This window comes from Chenopodium album, chromosome 4 (genome assembly GCF_948465745.1).
Source record: "Chenopodium album chromosome 4, dcCheAlbu1.1, whole genome shotgun sequence".
NCBI lineage: Eukaryota > Viridiplantae > Streptophyta > Magnoliopsida > Caryophyllales > Amaranthaceae > Chenopodium > Chenopodium album.
In genome coordinates, this window is record NC_137837.1 from 52454685 (window position 1) to 52477537 (window position 22853).

The 22853-nt window shown below is 37.2% G+C and overlaps 1 long non-coding RNA gene across 1 annotated transcript; it reads right to left on the reverse strand.

Annotated features, from left to right (window-relative positions):
* Positions 1-5126: 5126 nt before the first annotated feature.
* Positions 5127-5802, reverse strand: LOC145626995 (uncharacterized). Its single transcript, XR_014111245.1, has 2 exons — positions 5735-5802; positions 5127-5565 (listed from the first exon to the last, which is right to left on the reverse strand). It is a non-coding gene; the product is annotated as an uncharacterized LOC145626995 (long non-coding RNA).
* Positions 5803-22853: the final 17051 nt, after the last annotated feature.

Genomic DNA, 22853 nt, shown 5'->3' on the forward strand with positions numbered 1-22853 from the left:
ATTATCCCACAATTTCATAACAGTCACAACGGTATGTCTTGAGGTTGCTATTGCACAGGTTTAATCAACCCAAATATTTTGCCTTTATTCATTGAATGCAAGAAGAAAGGACGATAAAGTATAATTCAATATATAGTAGGAGTAAAGCTGTCAGTTTCTGACCCGAACCGTTAAACCCGACTGTTTCGAACCGATCCGAAAAGGAACTGAACTGTTTAAAATCCGTTTTTTGGAAACCGAAAACTGACCCGACCCAATTTTTTCCTACCCGAAACTGAACTGAACCGAATTTGTGCAAACCGTTACTAACCCGACCCGTTATCAGGTCAAACCGTTACAACCCGAAACTGAAAGCAACCCAAACCGATACGTTTAAACCGTTAAAACCCGATAAAAATCCGATAAACCTAAATCGTTCCAATCCGTAACCTGTTGTGACCGAACCGGTTATAATCCGTAAGCCGTTGTAACCGAACCGTTTATGAACCGTAACCCTTTGTGACCAAACCGTTTAAAACCCGTAACCCGTTATGACTGAGTCATTTACAACCTTTTACCCAATATCTTTATGATCTAATCTGTTTCAACCCACTACTCGATAAACCCAACTTATTTATGACTTGACTTGATTATAACATGACTCGTTCCTACCCGTTATCTGACTAATTCGACTCGATAATCATCCGACTCAATTTGAACCTGATATGATTTGATTAGAAACCCGCTTCAAATTGGGTAAACTCGTTTTCAAACCAACCAAGTTCAATTTAAACCGATTATAACCTGAAACGATAATGATTGGACCCAATTTCACTTTTATCTATTTTGAACCGAAACCCATTTTCGAACCAACCCAGTTAAACCCAAACTGATTATGACCCAAACCAATTACAACCCGTCTTGATTAAGACCCGAACTGTTTTTAACCGAAACCCACATTAAACTGGCTAAACCCGTTTTCAAACAGACCCGGTTCAACCCAAATTGATTATAACCCGAACCGACTAGAACCCGACCCGTTAAGGACCCGATCCGAATAGAAACTGCAATTTAAAAAACCAAACCGAACAGACCCGATAATTTTCAAAACCAACCCAAACCAACCCGCTTATTATTTCAACCCGTTATAAATCGACCCATTATAACCCAAAACTGATAAACCCAACCCAAACCCGAACTGTTTAACCGAATTGACACCCCTAAGTAGGAGGGATATGTATAAAAAATGTATAATTGGAGGGAAGATGAAAAATTTAGGCGCCATTAGCTCTGTAAAACAAAAAAGTTGTGGCAAATTATTCAAATTTACGAATTAATGTAATTTTTGTTGTGAAATAAGGGGAAAGATGAGAGATTGAAAGAGAATAAATCTGTGTATATTATTCCATATGATAAGGTGTATATATACATACAATATATCAGGGTTTGATTGGATAAGAATATAAACTCTAGATCTAGATTGTTCCGGAATGATACAAAGGAGGATAATGGATATCCACAAATATTTCATAACACTCCCCCTTCGATGTCCATTATCGAAGATTGTGCCTCATTAAAACCTTACTACGAAAAACCCTGTGGGATAAAAACATAGTGAAGGAAAAAGAGTACATCATTCTTCGTAATACACTCGAGATGCCGCCTTATTAAAAGCCTTACCAGGAAAACCCAATTTGGGACAAAACCATGGTCAAGGGAAAAAGAGTGCAGCGCGTATTTTCTCCCCCTGATGAATACATAACTTGAGATCTTCTAGTGCCGCAACGATGAATCCAATATGTTTGGATATCTTCTCATATGTAGTAAGTAAAGTATCATTCGTTGATCTTCGACTCTCCTAAGCTGAAGTTGCATCTTCAATTTTTCAAGTCTTCACGTGAACATGTGAAGTGTCTTCATTTCATCATACATGTATTTATCTCTAATATCATTATTACTTATGCGGTTATGACTTCTTCTAGAAGTCGTTAATAATAAAAATTGATAATTATTATTTGATCAAACATTCATTAATAATCATTTGATGACAAAACTTGACATTATTAATGTCGTTCTTCAATTTCATATGAATTATAATATAACATATGCAAATATATACATTAATCATGGTTCTTCTGGACCATAAGAAACGGTCTCACGCATAAGTATCCCGTTTCTTTAGAAGTTTCATAATTAACTACACAATAATTTTTCTACGAATACAAATAGTAAATCTCACTAACTCTTATATACTCAAACTTCAGGTTGAGATGTCAATGATGTAGTCACATAAAATTTTCAAGAGTTTGATAATTGTAATATTAAAAAAATTTGTAAGGCTGGTTATATAAGTTCTTCAGGAACTCTTCTTACATGATTCATAACATGTTATTAAATCGACGTTTTCAATTATTTCATCACAACTATAAGCCCATTGGAATATAAATATTTCTTTGTAATTTCCTTCAAAGTTACAAATACGCCATACTATATATATTTTGAACAAATATTCACATATACCACAATTATTGTATAGAACTAATGCATCAATACGAGATATAGAAAATAAAATATACAATGAGTAATGCATCTAACAACTTTCAATATACGCAAAGAATAATCCATTAACCTATGACTCACACATGTATATGAACATACATAAGACTCTAAATAATGCAAGACACTGTACAGTGTGGATTTAAAAATCCATATTTCATTAGATTTCTGGTCCTTGATAAACTTATGATTATTATCATTATGTCGACATCAAAATGGACATATATTTCAGATCCCTTATTCACTAGTCCACTCTATTATGCATATGCATATTATTCATCGGTTCCATTGTGTACCAGTATTTTAAAATTCCTTTAACGTACATTTCGCATGCTATTTTACTATGATATCTGAATACATTTCTTATTGGTACCATCATAACTTTCTTACATCATAGGCCACGTGGCATCTGTGACACATGTCACTCTGCCATAGGAAAGTAATAAAGGGTTTTTTTAACTGTGAAAATTTAACTTTTCACATTCCGGGAAAAATTACGAAATTGCCCTCGCTTTTACCCCTCTATAAATACTCATTTTATCCCTCTAATTTTGGACGTTTAAACATTCTAGAGAGAGAAAATAAAAAAGCTAGAGAGAGAGTTTGCTTTCCGTCTGTGTGTGTGAACACAAACTCTGCTAATTTCCAGCCTGCCTTAGCCGGTTCTCAAGCGTCTGTACCCCAACCAAGCAAGGTCAGCTTCAGCAGCAATCTCAGATTTTCAGTCGATCATCACCGTTTGCCCCCCTTTTAGAGACAAACGTAAGGTACCGCCTCTACCCCCTTCAACTCATTTTCATTTGTTTCAATTCATTCAATATATGGACTCATCACCAACACACACGGCACGACCTAGGTCAGTAGTCAACCGGTCACCTAGGACGGCTGAGTCTAGGACTGGGAGTGTCGGCTCTGGGTGCATGAAGCAATTTTATACTCCTCAACCGACCATCTATGTGTCTGTGTAGAACACGATGGCTAGAACCAAACAGACAGCCACCAGACGGCGTCAAAGATACGGTACTTTGGAAGTGTCGTCCAATGAGATAACCCCGGTTGAGGGGTTAGAGAGCAATGAAGGCTTCGGGGAATATTCCCCGTCTGGTATTCCTAGGACCCCCAGTGACTCAATTTTTTATGAGGGTAGAGACGGTGAGGGAGTCGTCTCCTAAATGGACATTGATGAAGCTGGCCCTTTAGATATAGAAGGGGAAGTGTCTACATCGAGGTCAGCCGGGGAAGAGGGAGACAGCGAGAGCTCCACCTCAGGGTCTAGCTTTGAGGATGATAGTGATGCCCTTCTTTCCCCGCTTGAGGATAGTGAAGCCTAAGAGAGGAAAAAGTGGGAAGCAAAGGATAATCCCTTAACATCCATATCTCCACTAAAGACAGGCGGATAATGCTAAAGGGCATTGAATGTTTTGTAACAAAGCGGCCCCTGGGGAAGGGGTATACTATCCGGGTGCCGCCTGAGCTAGACACAATCTCGTGGAAAGATGACCAAGAGAATTATAACGCCTACTTTGGATGCTATGAGGAGGCATTCTTGGCAGGCCTCCAGTTCCCCCTTCACCATGTTGTGAGAGCCATACTTAGGGGTTATGGCCTAGGAGTTTGGCACCTCACCCCGAATTCATGGGCCAACATTTTAGGATATGTTGCCGCATGTGAGATGCAAAACTTGAACCTCAGCTGGGAGCCTTTTGCACACATGCACTATCAAAGCCGCAACCTAGGCGGCTGGAGGGCATGGTACACCTTGACCACCTTTCCTCATTATCAAATGACATTGGACAAGATGTCCAAATATGACGGTTGGAAGACCCGCTTCTACTTGTTGTCTGCCCCAACCCATCGAGAGAATCGGGAACTGCGCCGGTATAATTAAAAGCCCGACCTTCTCGGTCACAAATGTGCCCTTCCCCTGATACCGGGGGATGACTATGGTGCAATCATGGAAACCAAGTTTTTTGAGCTTCATCCGGAGACTCTCTCAACCTAGGATGTAATAAAGGTCCCTAATAATTGGATTCCCATGTGCGCATGGTTTAGAGATGAGGCGTTCCTATCCGCCTGCGGGCTTAGCGTAATGATTCCAAAGTGTACGTCTGACATGCATCCGGTTAAATGCCGCTTGTACTATTGTTAGCCAATAATGATTTTGTACTAAGTATGTTCATTATTTTTGTAGAAGAAGCTTTGAAGATGGTGGCTGATGAGAAGACTCCCAAACGGTCCTCTGCACAAATCCAGAAGGACCTGGCGGAGGCTAGAGCCGCCAAGCTGAAGGCGGACACTAGTGGAAAAATAGCTATCTGTAACGGGCAAAAACAGCCTATCCGTAACGGGCAGCGGGCGTTACGTATGCTGCCGTTACGGATAGGATATGTTGCCCGTTACAAATAACGGGTTATTCGTAACGGGCAATCAGACTGCCCGTTACGAATAACCCCGTTATTCGTAACGGGCAGTCTGATTGTCCGTTACGAATAATGGGTTATTTGTAACGGACAGTTTGACTTCCCGTTACGAATACAATTGAACCCAAATTAAAAAAAAAAAAAAAACCCACCAGGTGATACCTACTAGTATGCTGCCAAATTTTAATTACTATTATAAATTATCAATTACAAAAAATAAATAATTTTAAATAATATTTTATACAAATATACCGTTATTCAATTAGCAAAAGCTATACAACATTCAAATGATTTTATCAATTAAAGAAATTAAAAACAAGTCATGCACTTGCTAATTGCTATAACTAAGATGAGATTCAAATTCAATACGTTGCTCTCTCGTTTGCTCATAATTCGAAACTTTTTCAGCAACAACAGCAGATTGTTGTTCTTTCTCGGGTTGTTCCTGTTGTTGTTTAATTTTGGCGTGATTTCAGCAAAGGGGGGCAGTGGAGGAGGAACTAGAGGAAGCACTACCAACTGTGTTGATTGTTGAACTGTTGAAGCCCCCGGAGAAGATCTGAGTAGCATATCTTGCCGTACTCTCGGTTTACTTATCACCATACCCAAACTAGCAAAGAAAGATCCAAAATCAGAAAAATAAAATAAAATAAAATCGATAGATCTGAAGCAAAAAAATGAAAACTACACTAGTGAAGAATCAAACACAACATGCCTATATTATTTATTAAAGTTAAAAAAAATAATATATACAATTTTAGCTTTACAATTTTACAAACCTGATTTTCAGCTCCCATAGGCACAACAAGTGAACCGGGAATGCTAGAGCCATCACTACTTGTCATGTTCATTTCCTCTTCAAGAAGAACCTGCAAAAAAAGAACTATTAAATATTAATCTGCATAGTTAAAAATACACACACACACACATCAGGCTGAGGGCAGTGCTTGTAAGCCTTACATATATACTGCCTATGGAAATTATATAACGACACATACACACACACTACACATTTATCAAGCTGAGAGCCGGAAAATTCGAAAGGAAACCAGAGTAAACTATGACAGTTCCAGTGCTTGAAAGGCTTACATATATACTGCCTATGGAAATCATACAATGAATACAATAAAAGGAAAGGAAAATACCTGCTTAATAGTCTCTTGATGGGTGGCCAGAAGCTCTTTGTATTTCTCCTGTAGGTCTGACATCTCAGTCTGTAAAACAAAAACTATAAAACATTAGGGTAGATGTTCATAATTAAAACAAGCTGTCATAACTTATAATCAATAGTTGTAGAATTATTAATAAAAGCACAGGGCATCTGTTGGGGAGTGGAATGAGCTCCAATCCCATCCAACAATCAACACGGTAGACAACAAATCCGACAACAAATCATATAATAAACTTTATAAGAAACAATTTGGTAGGGCGTTTAGAATATGGGACCTTGCTAAGAGTCTACTTAGTATCTATGTTCATAAATCTTGCAATAAACATGAAAATGACAGTAGCAGGTATCTCTTTAAGTGGCAACTTAAACCACACGACATCTTGGATGAGAAATCACCAGAAAGTAAGATCATAAGGAATGTCAATGGTATCAATTTCCTCATTTCAAGGACACTTGAGAACGAAACAGATAAACAAGAATCAAAACAAATCTTAGTCATATGTCAAGTTATCCTACAAATTTTGTAGAACAAACCAGAAAACAAAGATGAACAACTGCCAAAGTACACAACTCGAACTGCATTCGTTCCCAAAATCATAACTTTCCTCTAATTCTACCAAGTTAAACCACCATAAACATCATCTCACCAGTACCTTTGAATAGCAGGCATAAATGCAGACGCTAACTTTCTATAATTAGACAACGTATACAGCTGATGCTTTTACTCATATATCAGTATCAATTGTAATTCTCTGATATAACCAACTTGAATGTTCATCTTCTCTTTGATAACAAATAGGCAGGTTATGCATTAATACAATCTTAACAAGTCATTGAATTTCTTCTCAAATTGACGCAGTCGGAAAGGTAGCAAGAAAAGCAAGCGCTAATCCTTCGCGAACAGACAGATTTACAAGCGATAAATCTGTTAAAATACTCCGGAATCCACTAGAAAAGAGTATAACTCTTGAGATTATTATAAAAATGTCAAAAACTGAATATTAAAGACGGCTAAAACGTTTAAGTAGTCTAAACAAAACCCTAATGCGAAAATAAAATAAAAATAAAATCCGGAAAATGTTTAAACGCTATTTTCGGGCCTTAAACAAACTCGGATGGCTTAAAAAGCCTGTCAATCACGGCGCTGTGAGTTGGACTCATTGGCCCGTTTCCATTTCCGAAAACATATTTTATTAAGCAATCTGACTCCGGGAGCCCGACTAGTAGAAATCATTACCCTTAAAAACTGAAAATCAAGCTTTATGACGTTGCACTTCTTCGTCGAACCGAGAAGCTAACCTCTCTACGTCACAAATCTAAGCGGCCAACTACATACTTTATCTTAAAATCGCAACTATTCATGGAGTCAAATTAAGTATATACCAGTAATACCACCATTTAATCATCCATTTTAATTTTAATATTAATTAATTCCCCCATAATTCTATAAGATCTGAGATCTTAAGAATCCAGAAATGAACAACACATTTCGAATTATTTATTGCACATATTAAACACTTATTCATTTTAAACTCTAATTATATACCAAATCCCATTAAAATTGATTAAATAATTTAAGTATATACCACCAATTTTATCATTAATCAATTAACCCACAATTCTTAAAATAAAAATTCACAAGATCTGAGATCTTGAACCCTAGAAAAAACAGTCCATTTCAAATCAAAAATTCTACAAATCATTTACTCATTTCATTACAATCATCACAACATGAATCAAACCCAACAAGATCCAATCCACAAAAACAATAAAACCCCATTTAAGATCTGGAAATTTCCAAAGTCAAGGGCAAATCACTGATAAAAAAGGGGATTAAATCGAAAAATGACGAGATAAATGAAATTATACCTGGGTAGAGAAGATGTAGCAAGAACACCAACAAACTTCAGCAACAAGAGTAGTATGAGTCTCAATAAGAACACCAGTTTGAATAGTCATATGAAGAGATCCAGTCATCTTAGCACCTTTAAAAGGTTGAGAAGGACCAAATTCAGTACGGCAAGACATAATTCCAGGCATTTCGACTTCAGCAAGCTCAATTTCGAGTCTACCAGAGGTGGTCTTCTCGACTGACAATGGAGTCGCCGCCATTGTTGTTGAGCTTGAAGAACAGGAAGAGAGAGAAGACGAGTGAGGAAGAAGAGAAAGGCGGGAAGAGAAATGAGCAGTGTTGACAGTGATTTGAGGAGAGAGAAAGAGAAGATGAGTGAAGAAGAAGAGAAATGCAGAAAGAGAGAGTGATTTGAGGAGAGAGAAAGAGAAGAGGAGTGAGGAAGAAATGCGGCTGGGGATTGTTCCTATAGGAACCGATCTTTAACCCTAGAGAGTTATTTAGTTGTAACAGGATTTATATTTGTCCGTTACAATTAATAACTATTCGTAATGGGCATTAATTTGCCCGTTACGATTATTAATTATTCGTAACGGACATTTTTTTTACCCGTTACAAATAAGTTTTTCCGTAACGATCAAAAATTTTGCCCATTACAATTACTCTTTTTGTAACGGATTTTATCATGTCCGTTACAAATAGGGTGTTACAAATGACAATTTTTCCACTAGTGGGAGGTGAGTAACAATTACTCCTTGGTCTAAATTTTCAACACGCGTTGCCGGTTCCTTATTTAATACTTCTTAAATTTCAAGGTGGAGAAATTCTTAGGTCCTTTACGAAGAACCTATTCAAACTGAGTCGGGATGAGACCGCCTCTACTCCAGTCAAACCTGCTAAGTCTGAAAAAGTAGCATAAGGTAAGACGGGCCCCGAAGGGTCTTCTGAAAAGAACCGTCTTCGCATTGGGGGGAAGAATGTCACCGTGGGAGGCTTTGGAGTGGGCTTTGATATGGTCCCATCGCTTGTGTCTGCATGCTATGCTCAGGGTTGATGGACTTAAACGGCCATATGCCTGGAAGAAGGAGGAGGTAAAAAGAGCCCTTAGATCAGCTAGGGATTCACAAGATGTTGTTGAATATCAATGTACCCTTAATGAACTTAAAACTAAAGCCCAATTGATGCTACAGGCGGATTAGATCAGGGGTCTTAAAAAAGTCCTGAATGAGGCTAAGGAGAAGGCCAACACGGCTGAAACCAACCTCAAGAAGGCAGAGGAAGACCTCAAGACCTTGTAGGGTGCCTCTCAGGAGAATGTAAACCTCAAGGCGAAGGTTAAGAAGCTAAAGAAGGATGCGAAGCAAGTCCAAATGACTCTCAGGGCAACAATTGAGGCGGAGCAAGACCGCCTGATTGCTGAAAATGAAGAGGACTTGTAGGCGTCGCTCGAAGTGCGCCTACGTTAAAGCATGTGTGAATATGCTTGACACTCATAGGAAGTGGGAATTGACATAATACGATTAGGGACAAATAAAGTAGGGAGCCACCAACAAGTTTTTAAGGAACTTGTAAAGCGTTCACGGATTATTATAAGGCAACCACGAGAAAGGGACAACGATAGGCAACAACGATTGACCCGTGAAGGTTACACCCCATTCATAATCTATGAGATTACTGACTTCATATGGTTCGGAACCATGAAAGGAGGATCGGGGATGATGGTACGAAGTGAGTCATGGAGTCACATTCGCCCATATTGGCCTCTACTCGATTCTTATAGTGAAAAGTGATTCCTGCGATCTCAAAGGCACACAAACAAAATATTCAATTCGCTCCAAACTATTATTAAGCTAAATTGGTTGAATATGAATGCAACATATAATTCTAAGATATTAGTGATCACTTGATTAAACAACAAGATTAAAAAGGAACCTAAACCAGTTGTCCAAATTATCTTATTAGGCGTGATTTTCAGTTACATATTCCCATTAAACATGCAATATGGTGATCAATAAATAATAATAGAATAAACATTAATATTGGAAGCAATTTAACAATAAATCCAACAATATAAAATCTCTAGAAAATAATAGAAATAAAAGGAACATAATTCTTACTTTGATTCTGTTTGCTTGCAACTATAAAATAATAAACGAGTTAGTAACTTCAAGGAAAAATAATAAAGCAATAACTAAATTAAATTAAATAGAGTTTATTTAGGGCCAAACCCTCAAACATTTCTACCATTCACGTCTTGGCTTAAGGATAGAACCACGAGTAAAGTATGGACTCCTTGGAGTGCTTGAAGAAGGAATTTTCAAAGAAGAAGGGTAGGCTAGTGTTTAGGCAAGAGCATAGAAAAGAGAAAAAGAGAGTTAATTGATGCCCCGTACATTAGAAATGAGGGGGTATTTATAGAAAAAATGAGTAGAGGGAACATACGGAACCCTAAAAAATAACATCGCGACACGGCAGAGGACACCGCGACACGGTGCCAGGAACCGTCAGACGGGGGAAAATCCCGTGACACGGGGGAAAACAATGTGACGTGGGAAATAATTAGGTTACGGGAAATAAAACGCGTGAAGGGTTTACGCGGAAAGGACACGGAGTTGCCCCGTGTCACAGCACTGGCACTGTGTCACGGGGAATCCCACCGTGGCGCTGTAGACACCTAAAAATGTCTCCCCAAAACCAAACTCGATGATGAACAACCTTTCACCATCACTATTGGTCGGGTTCAATATTCAATCCCGAGAGTGCTTAAAAAATTGTATTTAATTAAATTCAATTTTTGAATAGTCCATGGATCAGTCTTGATGTTTAGTCAAAGTATAGTTTTTAATTTTAGCCCAAACCTTTTTTATTTTATTGTTTTATTACTTATTTTGGCCCAAACTTTTTATTTATTTTATTTTATTATTTTCTTATTTTAGCCCAAATAATAATAAATCAGAAATAGCCCGAAATTATCAATCGGCACTTAAACTGCTGCACGAATTTAGGGTTAAAAATGAATTTAGACGGAAAAGCGGACTGAAAACTCCTGCGTCACGGCAACAGTCCACCGTGTCACGAGAAACTGTCCCGTCTGACGGTGGGGTTCCCCGTGACACGGGAAACCTGCTGTGACACGGGGGTTTCCGTGTCCTTTCCGCGTAAACCCTTAACGCGTTTTCTCCCCCGTTCACTAAATATTTCTCGCGTCACACAACAGTACACTGTGTCATGGAAATGTTTCCCATCTGACGGTGGGATTTCCCGTGTCACGGTACACTTTGCCGTGTCGCGGTATACTTTTTTAGGGTTTTTATCATTTTAGGGTTCCGTGTGTTCCCTCAGCACAATTTTTCTATAAATACCCCCTCATTTCTGATGTACGGGGCATCAATTAATTCTCTATTTTTCTCTCTTCTATGCTCTAGCCTAAACACTAGCCTACCCTACTTCTTTCAAAATTCCTTCTTCAAGCACTCCAAGGAGTCCATACTTTACTCGTGGTTCTGTCCTTAAGCCAAGGCGTGAAAGGTAGAAATGTTTGAGGGTTTGCCCCCAAATCAATTCTATTTAATTTAATTTAATTACTGTTTTATTATTATTTCCTTGAAGTTACTAACTCGTTTATTATTTTGTACTTGCAAGCAAACAGAATCAAAGTAAGAATTATGTTCCTTTTATTTCTATTATTTTTCTAACGATTTTATATTGTTGGAATTATTGTTAAATTGCTTCCAATATTAATGTTTATTTTATTATATTTATTGATCACAACATTGCATGTTAAAGGGAATATGTAATTGAAAATCACGCCTAATAAGATAATTTGAACAACCGGTTTAGGTTCCTTTTTAATCTTGTTATTTAATTCAAGTGATCACAAATATTTTAGAATTATGTGTTGCATTAAAATTAAACCGATTTAGCATAATAATAGTTTGGAGCAAATTGATCTCTGTTTGTATGCCTTTGAGATCGCATGAATGCTTTTCACTATAAGAATCGAGTAGAGGCCAATACGGGCGAATGTGACTCCATGACTCACTTCGTACCATCATCCCCGATTCTCCTTTCGTGGTTCCGAACCATATGGAGTTAGTAATCTCATGGATTATGAATGGGGTGTAACCTTTACGGGTCAATCGTTGTTGCCTTCGTTGTCCCTTATTCGTGGTTGCCTTAAATGATCCATGAAAGGTTTACAAGTTCCTTAAAAAAACTTGTTGGCGGCTCCCTACTTTCTTTGTCCCTAATCGTATATGTCAATTTCCACTTCCTATGAGTGCCAAGCATATTTACACATGCTTTAACGTTGGCGGCTCTCTATTTTCTAAACTAGCTTTTGCAAACAAAATTCCGCATTTACAAGATCTAGAAACACCTAGCCAAATTCGAGGTTGCCTTTTCCCTATACGTGAAAGGTTTTAATTTCTGAGGGTTTGGTCCCAAATCTCTCTTTCAATTATTTTATTTAATTATTTGATTTTATTATTTTCCTTAAAGTTACTAATGTGTGTATTTTGTTATTAGAAAGAGATACGAGGCATCCAAGTAAGTAATTTAATTGTTTGCATTGTTATTATGATATAGAAATCCTGTCTAGGTTGTTATTTTGATTCCTAGTATCATGTTAGGATGCTTTTCTTAATTTGATGTTTAGAATGACAACAATAAGTTCCTAGTATCATGTTTAGGGTAAGGAATATAATGTCAATTATGATTTCTTTGATGCCTTCGATTGTCTTTCCTAATATTCATGTTAGTGTCATGTTAGGGCTATATATTTGATCTTTATTGCTTAGTGGCATGCTAGGGTTTGTTATTAATCTTGTTAGTTTTATGCCTAGGATCTTGCTATTATTATGCTTTATTTTTAACATGATTATGATCGTGGTTATAATTTATTGTTATTATTATGTTGCTTGATATTTATTGTTATTGCTTAATCACACCTTTTATGCATGTTTAAAGAGAATTTGTACTTGTAATCACGCTTAATAAGACAATTAATAATCTTATTTAGGTTAATTTGATTATAATTCAAGTGATCGCCAATAATAGATTTGTTTGTGCATTAATATTCAACCAACATAGATAAACATGTTTAGGGTTAATCTTATTGATTGCATGTTAGTCAGAAAGCGCACATGAATACGATCAAAATAAAGTAGAGGCCTATTATTAGGGCAGGTTCAATATCTTTTAGGTTGGATTTGTACCTTTATCCCCGAACTACCAGTCATGGTTCATGGCCTATTGGAGTTGACAATCTCCTGGATCACTAAGGGGTGTAACCTTCACCTCGTGAACGGTTACAAGTTCCTAAAACTTGTTGGCGACTCTTTTGTTCTATCTTCTTTCCCTTTGGACGCCACCATGATTAAGTGTATGATCACAGTGGGGTTCAAGTTTGGGGTAATGCTTGAAATATTCCCTACAGTTTTTGGTGATTCCACTGGGAAGGATTTCTATTTTAATTCCTGAAATTTATTTCGGAAATGATTTAGAATGAGTGGATGAGACTCGAAAAGTTCTAAGTATTTCATGTTCGTAATTTTGATTAACATTATTGTCATATGCATAAAAAAAATCTCATTGGAAAGTCCATCCGTAATGAGTTAAAAACATAGGATTTTTACACGTAGGAAATTTGAGAAATATCTTTCAAAACTAGGATTGAAATAATGCTGCGCAAAACTGGAAAATTTTATCAAGCATAGAAAGCTGCTGAGGCATGTAGGAACTAGCGTCAGAAAACAGAGGCCGGCGCCGCTATTTGGCTCTGACAGTGTCACCAAGCGCCAGAGCCAAATCGCGGCGCCGACCTCTGTTCGTTGGCGCCAAGTTCTTCCAATACCGAGCCAGAAATGTGATTTCTAATTTTGACCAGTTTTTAGCAATGTTTGCTCGATCCTACTTCCTGATTGAGTTTTTTCTCACTTTTCTAAATCCCATATGTGTTCTACATATGGACATAACCCTCTGGGAATTCATGCTCCATCTACTTGATTGAACGCTCTGTGCAACAAAGGGTACATCCGAGAATGTTGAATTCACCAAACCATGGAAGCGAGTTTTTTAACTCGCGGTGTCCCATCCACTCGCGCCAACCCTTCAAAAGGTTAGGCTTCCGCGCGGTGCATTCGGACAATTAACCATGGACCCTATTTGACTAACCCATATCCTGAAATTTAGAGAACTAGAGCCATGGTTATGTTGTAAACTCATTGCATCATATTGTGACTACTTGACTACTTTTGCATCTCTTACTTGTGCATACTTATTATGTGACTAAACTAACCGTTTGGTTTAACTTGTGTTTGTAATAAATCTTAATAAACGGACTAAAATACTTTGCTTAATTAATTGATTAATTAATTTGAGCTAAAAAAAATAAACTTAAAATCGAGTCATAGTTCATTTAAGTCAATCCGGATTTTTATTCCCGTATACTGCACAAGCGTCAACTTGTTTTGATCATAGCCGGATTTCTAGGAAGAACTAAGAGTCGTACAAACTATGGATCTGTAGCCCCGAGTTTTATCGTTAGTTTGGAGTTGGTTTCATCCAAATCAGAGTCACAGATCAAAAGTTATGACCAAAATACCACAGCCTGTCCAGTTTAATGCATACACGTGAGGTCTTAACCTGGTCTTTTTTCGAGTCTAGTCACATAGTCTAGTCACATGGTCATGACACAAGTCTTAACATGTCACATACTCTCACTAGTCTTAGCACACACTTTGTGTATATGTCACCATGACCATGTCTTAGGTTCATGCATGAGTCGGGTTTTTCGGTCATTTGAGTTGGGGGTACATTCTATTCCTAATTTTTTGATCTCTCCATCTACATCATCTTTCCATTCTCTACATGCTTTCCCCATATCACAATATTCATTCTTCCTATCTTCTTCCATCTATGCATGTTGAATAGAGTTTGAGTCAAATAATTAACAGTGAATATCCCTAATTTCCCTTTCCACAGTACTTGGTCGAGGAGAGAAGGGCGATTAATCAAGGATAACCTCTTTGTTCAAGTATTACTTTTTGATAAACCGATTCGTCAAAAGAGGAAATCTAAAAAGATAATGGCAAGTCAATAATAAGTCAACGAACTTAGTAATCAATTGACTAATGTAACTGAGGTGTTGAAGACTTTAACCCTTCAAATCAAAGACCCTTGTGAAGCAACAACAAATGGAGCTCATGCAAGAAAGCTTGAGCAAGCTATCTAGTGACTATAAGTTCCAGGGCATTAGTTCGCAAGGGGTCCTGGTGGACAAGGAGCTTCTTCCGCAGAAGTTCAATGCCACTGACATCCCTAAATTCAAGGCAACATATTATCCTTATCTTCACTTAAGAGCCTTTGAAACTATAATGAACAATAAGGGGATTGATAGGAAAGTCTTTCATTCCTTGTTTTCTTTATCTCTTGAAACCGTTTGTCAACAATGGTTCTTTTCTCTTGATAAAGAAAAAACCTCTACTTGGGATGCTATTGTAAACGCTTTCATTAATAGATATAAGTGTAATATTCAAGTTGAAACCGATTATAGACAACTCGAGATGCTAAGACAGAAAGAGAACGAAGGCTTTACTTCCTTCTTCAATAAGTGGAGGGAAACTTCCGCTAAGATGATTGAGGTGCCCACCGAAAAAGAATCTGTGAGGATGTTTATCAAGAATATCCAAGAGAAGTATTTGAAGCATTTAAAATATCAACACAATCTGAATATTTTCAAGGCCGTTTATGACATTGAAATTGAAATCGAAGGTGACCTCGCAAAACAAAAAGCTACTAACAATAGTAACCACAGTGGCTGGAAAGGAAAGAAGAACGACAATCCTTCTTCTTCCGAAAACGCCCACTCTAGTAATAATGTTAGTACCTTTGACCATAATGGTGTCTTAGCCAAAGACAATCAAGAATCTAAAAGGAAACCCAGGAGAGAGTTCACACCCATTGGAATGACCTACGTTGTTGCTTTCGATTGTCTCTATGATTGGGAATTAATCAAACCTATTGGCCCTACCGAGGATCCAACGCCAGAAAATCGATCTTTAAGATGGAATCCCAACTCTTTTGCAAGTACCATCGAGGACGCGGTCATACTACTGATGAATACTACAGGTTTCAAAATCTCATTCAAGATCTCATAGAAGCAAATAAGATCCCATTGCCTCTAGCTAACGAGAAGACAGGGTGATGATGAAGCAAACAACACAAGACAAGAGGCGAGCTGCAACGACAAGATTTCATGACCTTTTTTTTTCTATTTATTTTTCATTTTTTCCTTTCCCCAATAAGTCTAGCATAGACATCTTTATTTTCCCTTAGATTAATTTTGTAGATTCTTTCTTTTTTCCCTTTTAATAAAATGAGCATTTATTTCCTTGCATATGATCATTGCATTGCATTGCAATAAAAAAAATAACTAAATAAAATCCATGTCAAACTAAGCACAAGGTATACCAATTATTTGAGGCACCCCTTGCAGCCACATCATATTGCCTTTCACCTTTCTAATTTACAATCCTTTCTTCATAAACCACTTTGAGCCTCGTCTAACAATTTTCAACCCATGCCTACCTAACTTTGGGATGGGATTGTGTGCAACTTATGCAATTTTCAATTTCATAAAAAGCTTGAGTGACTTCAAAAGATTAAAATAGCAAAAAAAAAAAAAAATATTATTATAATAATAATAATAATAATAAAAGTGTACAAAAGGGCAAGTGTTCCAATGTTTTGACATGAACATGTCTTTGATATGAACACGTCTCAGATTGCATCTCTTATCGAGTGCTCGGTACCATGCCTGAGAAACATGAATGCCAAGTGAGTGATAGACCGCTGAAAGGAATGATGTCCTTCGAACAAGTGTACTATTTCGTTAGTGGGTTCAGAATTATTAGAAAGCTAATATATTTAGTAAGGTCAAGTGTTCGGAATGCCTGGGTGGAGGTCGCTTCCGATCAGTAATATTAATGCATAATTAATATTACTGTTTAATCTTGACTGAACCCTTCGGGTCACACCCAAGCAACTAACGAACCGAAGCGACTAATTAATTATGAATTAATTAATAAGTCAACCGAGTAATTAATATTTAGACATCGGGAATTCGAGCTTAGAGCGTCGAAACTGAACGTCGAAAGTCGAGTCGGAAAATAATAAAAGACGAGACATGAAAATAATAAATCAACAAAGACCAAAATACCCCTAGCATCGGAAAGCCCCGAGAAAACCGAGTGCTAGGGGCATGGTGGCTAGCATCACAATACTAGGCATAGCCTAGTGCGTGCTAGTGCTGCTAAGAGGCTGCCTTGTGCGCGCATTGGCTAGCAGCCATGCCGCAACAAGCCACAGCAGCTAGCACGCAATGCGCGCCAGCCGCAGCATGGCTAGGCCATTGCGCGCATGCTAGGACTGCTGGGCCTGCTGGGCAGCCACGACAAGGCAGCCCACCTTGGGTGCCTTGGTGCCCAAGCGTCGGTGCCACGTGGTGTGAATTGAGAGGAGCTTGGAGGGGTGTGTTGGCCGGTTTTTGGAGAGGGAGTGGGGAGAAAGTTTGGTCCCCCCCTCCTCCAAATGGTCCTCACCTAACCTCTTACATGAGCTTGCCACTTGTTGATTTATTACTAGTTTGATTATTAATTTTATTTTTGCTTTAAAATAAAATGGAAAAATCAAATTCTCCTACATTGATGGGAGAGCTTTTCACTCTCTTATTTTCCCTATAAATACCCAAGTTGGGGTATTGGGAATATCATTTGAGTGAGAGTTGAAAAAGGCATCACCATTGTGAAAACCTTTGAACTCATTAATCACTCGGGTTTTTGGTCGGGCCTTGCTAACTCCAAGGCATTGGACCATTTTCGGTGGTCAGGTTGTGGGTGGACTATCGTTGGAGGCCGTCGTATTTTCGAGGCTTGCTTTCGAAGTAAGATCCCGTTCTGTTTGGGCGAAGCACGCTCCAAAGGTAATTATCTTGTCTTAATCTTGTGATTAATTTATTTATGTTTATGGTTTTATTTATTGCGAGTGCGGTCTTGGTTTTGGGTTTGTTTCCGCGGTGAGTTGGACTCACCAAACCCCAACAGTGGTATCAAAGCCTCGCTCGTTTATTTTTAAAATCTTAATATTTTTTCAAGGTGTTTTATGGCTTAATTTTTCTGGTTTTGAAGTGCTAATTAGATTAGTAGCTCGTTTTATTTATTTTAACCTCGTATTAAAGCTATCATCAGCCCCGAACCTATATTTTGACCTAAAAATAGTGAATTTTGGGTGGAAAATGTGTTCTGGAAATGGGTTTATTCTTCCAGGGAACGATTTTTAGCCAAAAAACGACTAGAAATGCACTTTTTGAGGGTTTTTTCGTTTTTACAAAAAATTTTAAGTCTTTCTAACCTTGAAAATTAATTGCATATTTATGGTGGTTATGTAATTGGTTCAATACATATTTTATATGCAATTTAAACCTCTTTGGGCATGATTACTTGGCAGTAATTTGTGCTTGAAAGCTTGGTTTTATTTTTCACATAATTGCAAACTAATTGCATTAAGTGTGAAATTGTTGTTCTTTGAGGCTTCCAAGTATTAAAGATTCAATCTTTAATTATGTTAAGTGATTGAAACTTTATGTTACTAAATTCCATGAATTTTTGTTAAACTTTGTTGATTTAATCATTTTTTAGTTGATTGGAATCATAAAGTTTGAATATTTGTGATAGAAAATTGTTTATCTTCACATTGGAAGATATAGTTTTTCAAGGATTCACAAGTATTAAAGTTGGAATCTTTATTGAACTTATGTTCATTTTTTTCCAACTCCCTCTTATTTTGTCAAAAACTCAAAATTAATTTAAATTAATTAAATTAATAGTGAGTAATTGCCCTCTTATTTTTGTTGCACCAAGTTAAACCAATTTAATTAAAGAGTGGTTCTTGAGAATTATTTTGGTTACATGCACTTTGAAAATTTTATTTTAAGTTAGACTTGTTTAAAATTTTCATTGTGCTCAATAAATTAGTTCTAAAAATAATTTAGAATTAATTAAAAATGTCACAGAAAATTTGGGATAAAATCCCAAGGCTATGGCACGCAAATGAAGGCATAAGCACCCTTGAGCAGCAGAGCAGCAGCATCATAGCGGCAGCACGCTGCCTTGTGCGTGCGTGTGTGCGTGCTGTGTTGCGTGGTGCGTGGGGCTGCTGTGGCGCGGGTGTGATGGCACGAGCATGGTGTACTTGGACTTGGTGCATGCGTCGAGTAATAGGGAATATACGTAGATGTTGCTTGCGAAGCAATGTAGTGCAATGAGTTCGTACAACATGGCCATCAAGGGCCACGTTATTGATGTGTGAAAGTTCTTTGATGTGGGCGGTGTAACGCTTAGCGATATCAGGCCCACTCCCACGTTCATTGAGCATCAAACGGTTGTGCGGAATGTGAGCGCTCCATGTCTTAGTGCAAGGCACTTAGACATTTTGGACTACGTAATTTTTTTGCTTAAATTGTCGTTTTAATTATTTTATTCATCTAATTTGTTTTAATTATTTTAATAAATTTTGGAGGCTAGGCCTCGGTTTTGAGCGACATTGGCAAAATTTATTTTGACAAGTTTTGGGTTTTACCGACTTAATTAATTGGATTAATTGAGTTGGATGCGGATTTTTGTGGGAGCTTCAAATATTAATTGTGTTTATTTACATAACCGGTTAAAACAACTTTGACTAGTTTTAATTAGACGTGTTAATTGGATTAACCACCTAGATTAGTTACTAGTTCTCGCGCGGTTATGCATTGTTACTTGTTTATCGTTGTAAAATGCATGGGCCATTCACAAATAGTGAATGGATGAATGAAATGTATATTCTCTCACAGGTTTTATGAAATGGCAACTAGTGGGGCCCTGTAGGCATCGCTCGAAGTGCGCCTATGTTAAGCATGTTGTGAATATGCTTGGCACTTATAGGAAGTTCGAATTGACATATACGATTAGGAACAAGGAAAGTAGGGAGCAGCCAACAAGTTTTTAAGGAACTTGTAAACCGTTCACGGATCATAAAAGGCAACCACGAATAAGAGACAATGAAAGGCAACAACAATTGACCCGTGGAGGTTACACCCCATTCATAATCCATGAGATTACTAACTCCACATGGTTCGGAACCACGAAAGGAGGATCGGGGATGATGGTACGAAGTGAGTCATGGAGTCACATTCGTCTGTATTGGCCTCTACTCGATTCTTATTGTGAAAAACATTCTTGCGATCTCAAAGGCATACAGACAGAGATTCAATTTGCTCCAAACTATTATTATTCTAAATTGGTTTAATATCAATGCAACACATAATTCTAAAATATCGTGATCACTTAAATTAATTACAAGATTAAAAGGAACCTAAACCGGCTGTCCAAATTATCTTATTAGGCTTGATTTTCAATTACATATTCCCTTTAAACATGCAATATAGTGATCAATAAATAATATAGTAGAATTATCATTAATATTGGAAGCAATTCAACAATAATATCATTATTCAAATCAAATAATAATAATAATCCTAATCATGATACTAGCAATATAAAAATAAGAGTAATTAAGTGAATTAATTACTCACTTTCTGCGTTTCCTTGAATTGCTACATCATGAATAAACTGTTAGTAACTTCAATAAAAAAATAAATCAAATTGAAACAATTAAACTAAATAAAAGTAGTGTTAATTTGGTCCAAACCCTCAGTTAATTATACCTTTCACGCCTTAGTTTAAGGACGGAACCTCGGGTTAAGTATGAACTCCTTGGAGTGTTTAAGGGAAGTATTTTGAGAGAATAGGATGGCTAGTAATTAGGCTAAAGAGGGAGAAGAGAATTATTTGATGATCAAACTTGTTGATGATTGGAAAATGGGTGATATGACCTCTAATTATAGAGAAAAAAAAGAAGGGTTGAAGAATTAAGATAAGATCCGAATTAAATCGGAATAAAACTCGATAGACCGCAGTTTTTGCAATTTTTGTTTTTATCATATCTTTTGATCCAGAAATCAAAATAAGATGAATAAGATATCGTTGGAAATTTCTTGAAGTCTAATTTCTAACCCTATTAGAATAAGATTAAAATATTATATAGAATAAAATATATGACCGAAATAGTGAGACAATGTCAATTTTGGATAGAGTTTGATATTTTATTCATATCTTTTTCGTTATAGCTCAAAATTGATATTATAATACATCATGGGAAAGATAATTTCAAGGGCTATCCATCCATATAAAATTTGGATAAAAAGTATGAGGCATGAAAATAATATCTGTCTATCTTTGAACGTCTTTCAATTCGAATAGAATTAGGACTTTCAAAAATAGAAAAAGTTTTATTCAATTTCAAACTCTTTAATATTATCTTTTCAAAAAGGATAATTAGGATCTTTTAGAAAATTATAGAAGTTTCTAATTAATTCTAATTGGTTTAGGAATTGGATTAAATCATTTTGACCCTCCACATGATCACTGGGTCGTAGGTAAGGTGGGCTTAGGTTCGGTTTGGGCTCAGTTTAATATTTTGGCCACAACTTATTCGTTATTACTCGGATTTGGGCATATAATATATCGTTGGAAAGATATTTTAAAGACCCATCCAACTATTCAATCATTGGACCCAGATTATGGACCAAAATAAACTGGGATAAACGTTTTTATAAAAAGGGCATGAAATGAATGATTTTTAAGGACACGAAATGAATTATTTTGGGTTTAAAGGCACGAAAAGAGGAAATTAAGTTATGGTTTAGGAAAATGGGATAGGATTTGGGTTGGTTTATGAAATGGAAATATGGATAAAAGCACTCCAAGATTAAATACTCAACCCGACCAATAATGGCGGTGAAAGGTTGTTCATCATCGGGTTTGGTTTTGGGGAGACATTTTTAGGTGTCTACAGAAGCCCCCACTTTGACTGAGTTTGTAGACACGTCAGTTTTGAAAACGATAGTCAAAGTAGTCGATAAGGACGGAGAATGATTTAAGACGTTCTGCGATCCTAAATCACTCTGTATACGCTGATACTTGCAAAAATTGTTAATTCTATAGATAAAAGAGTAAAGGGATAGAACGCTTATCTGACACCAGTGTATTGGTGACAAATGAGTTTGGTATTTTCCTATGCTTGAAGGAATCCACCGGATGACGTTTGTTGAAATGCTTTCCATGCTTGAGGAAAGCCGACAAATGAGTTTGGTAGCTTTCTAAGCCTGAAGAAACCTACCGGATGACACTTTCCATGCTTGAGTAAATTCGACATATGATTTTGGCGTTTTTCTATGCTTGAAGAAATCCACCGATAATGCTTTCCATGCTTGAGGAAAGCCGACAAAGGAATTTGGCGATTTTCTATGCTTGAAGAAATCCATCGGATAATACTTTCCATGCTTGAGGAAAGTCGACAGATGATGAGATTGCAAGTCTCTGTGTATCGAGAACCTTGCGTCATGAAATGATGGTGGTTCAATTGTCCCCAAACGTGGGCTGTAGATGGTCCGCTTGTCCCCAGACGTGGGCTGTAGTTGGTTCGCTTGTCCCCGAACGTGGGCTGTAATTTAAGCACGTACATCATGTGACACGATAGATTAATGAACTTAGGTCATGGAGCTAAGCATCATATATGGTGTAAAGAAGCGATCTTGAACGTCACTTAGGTCTGGAATTTAAGCACGTATATAAATGAAGTGATTATGAACGTTGCTTAGGTCAAGGAACTAGGCACGATATGCTTTTATGATTACAAATCAAGACGACATGCTTTGTATGATTACAAATCTTTGATACATAAATGTTGCTCAGCACATTATGCGATGCATGAAACAATG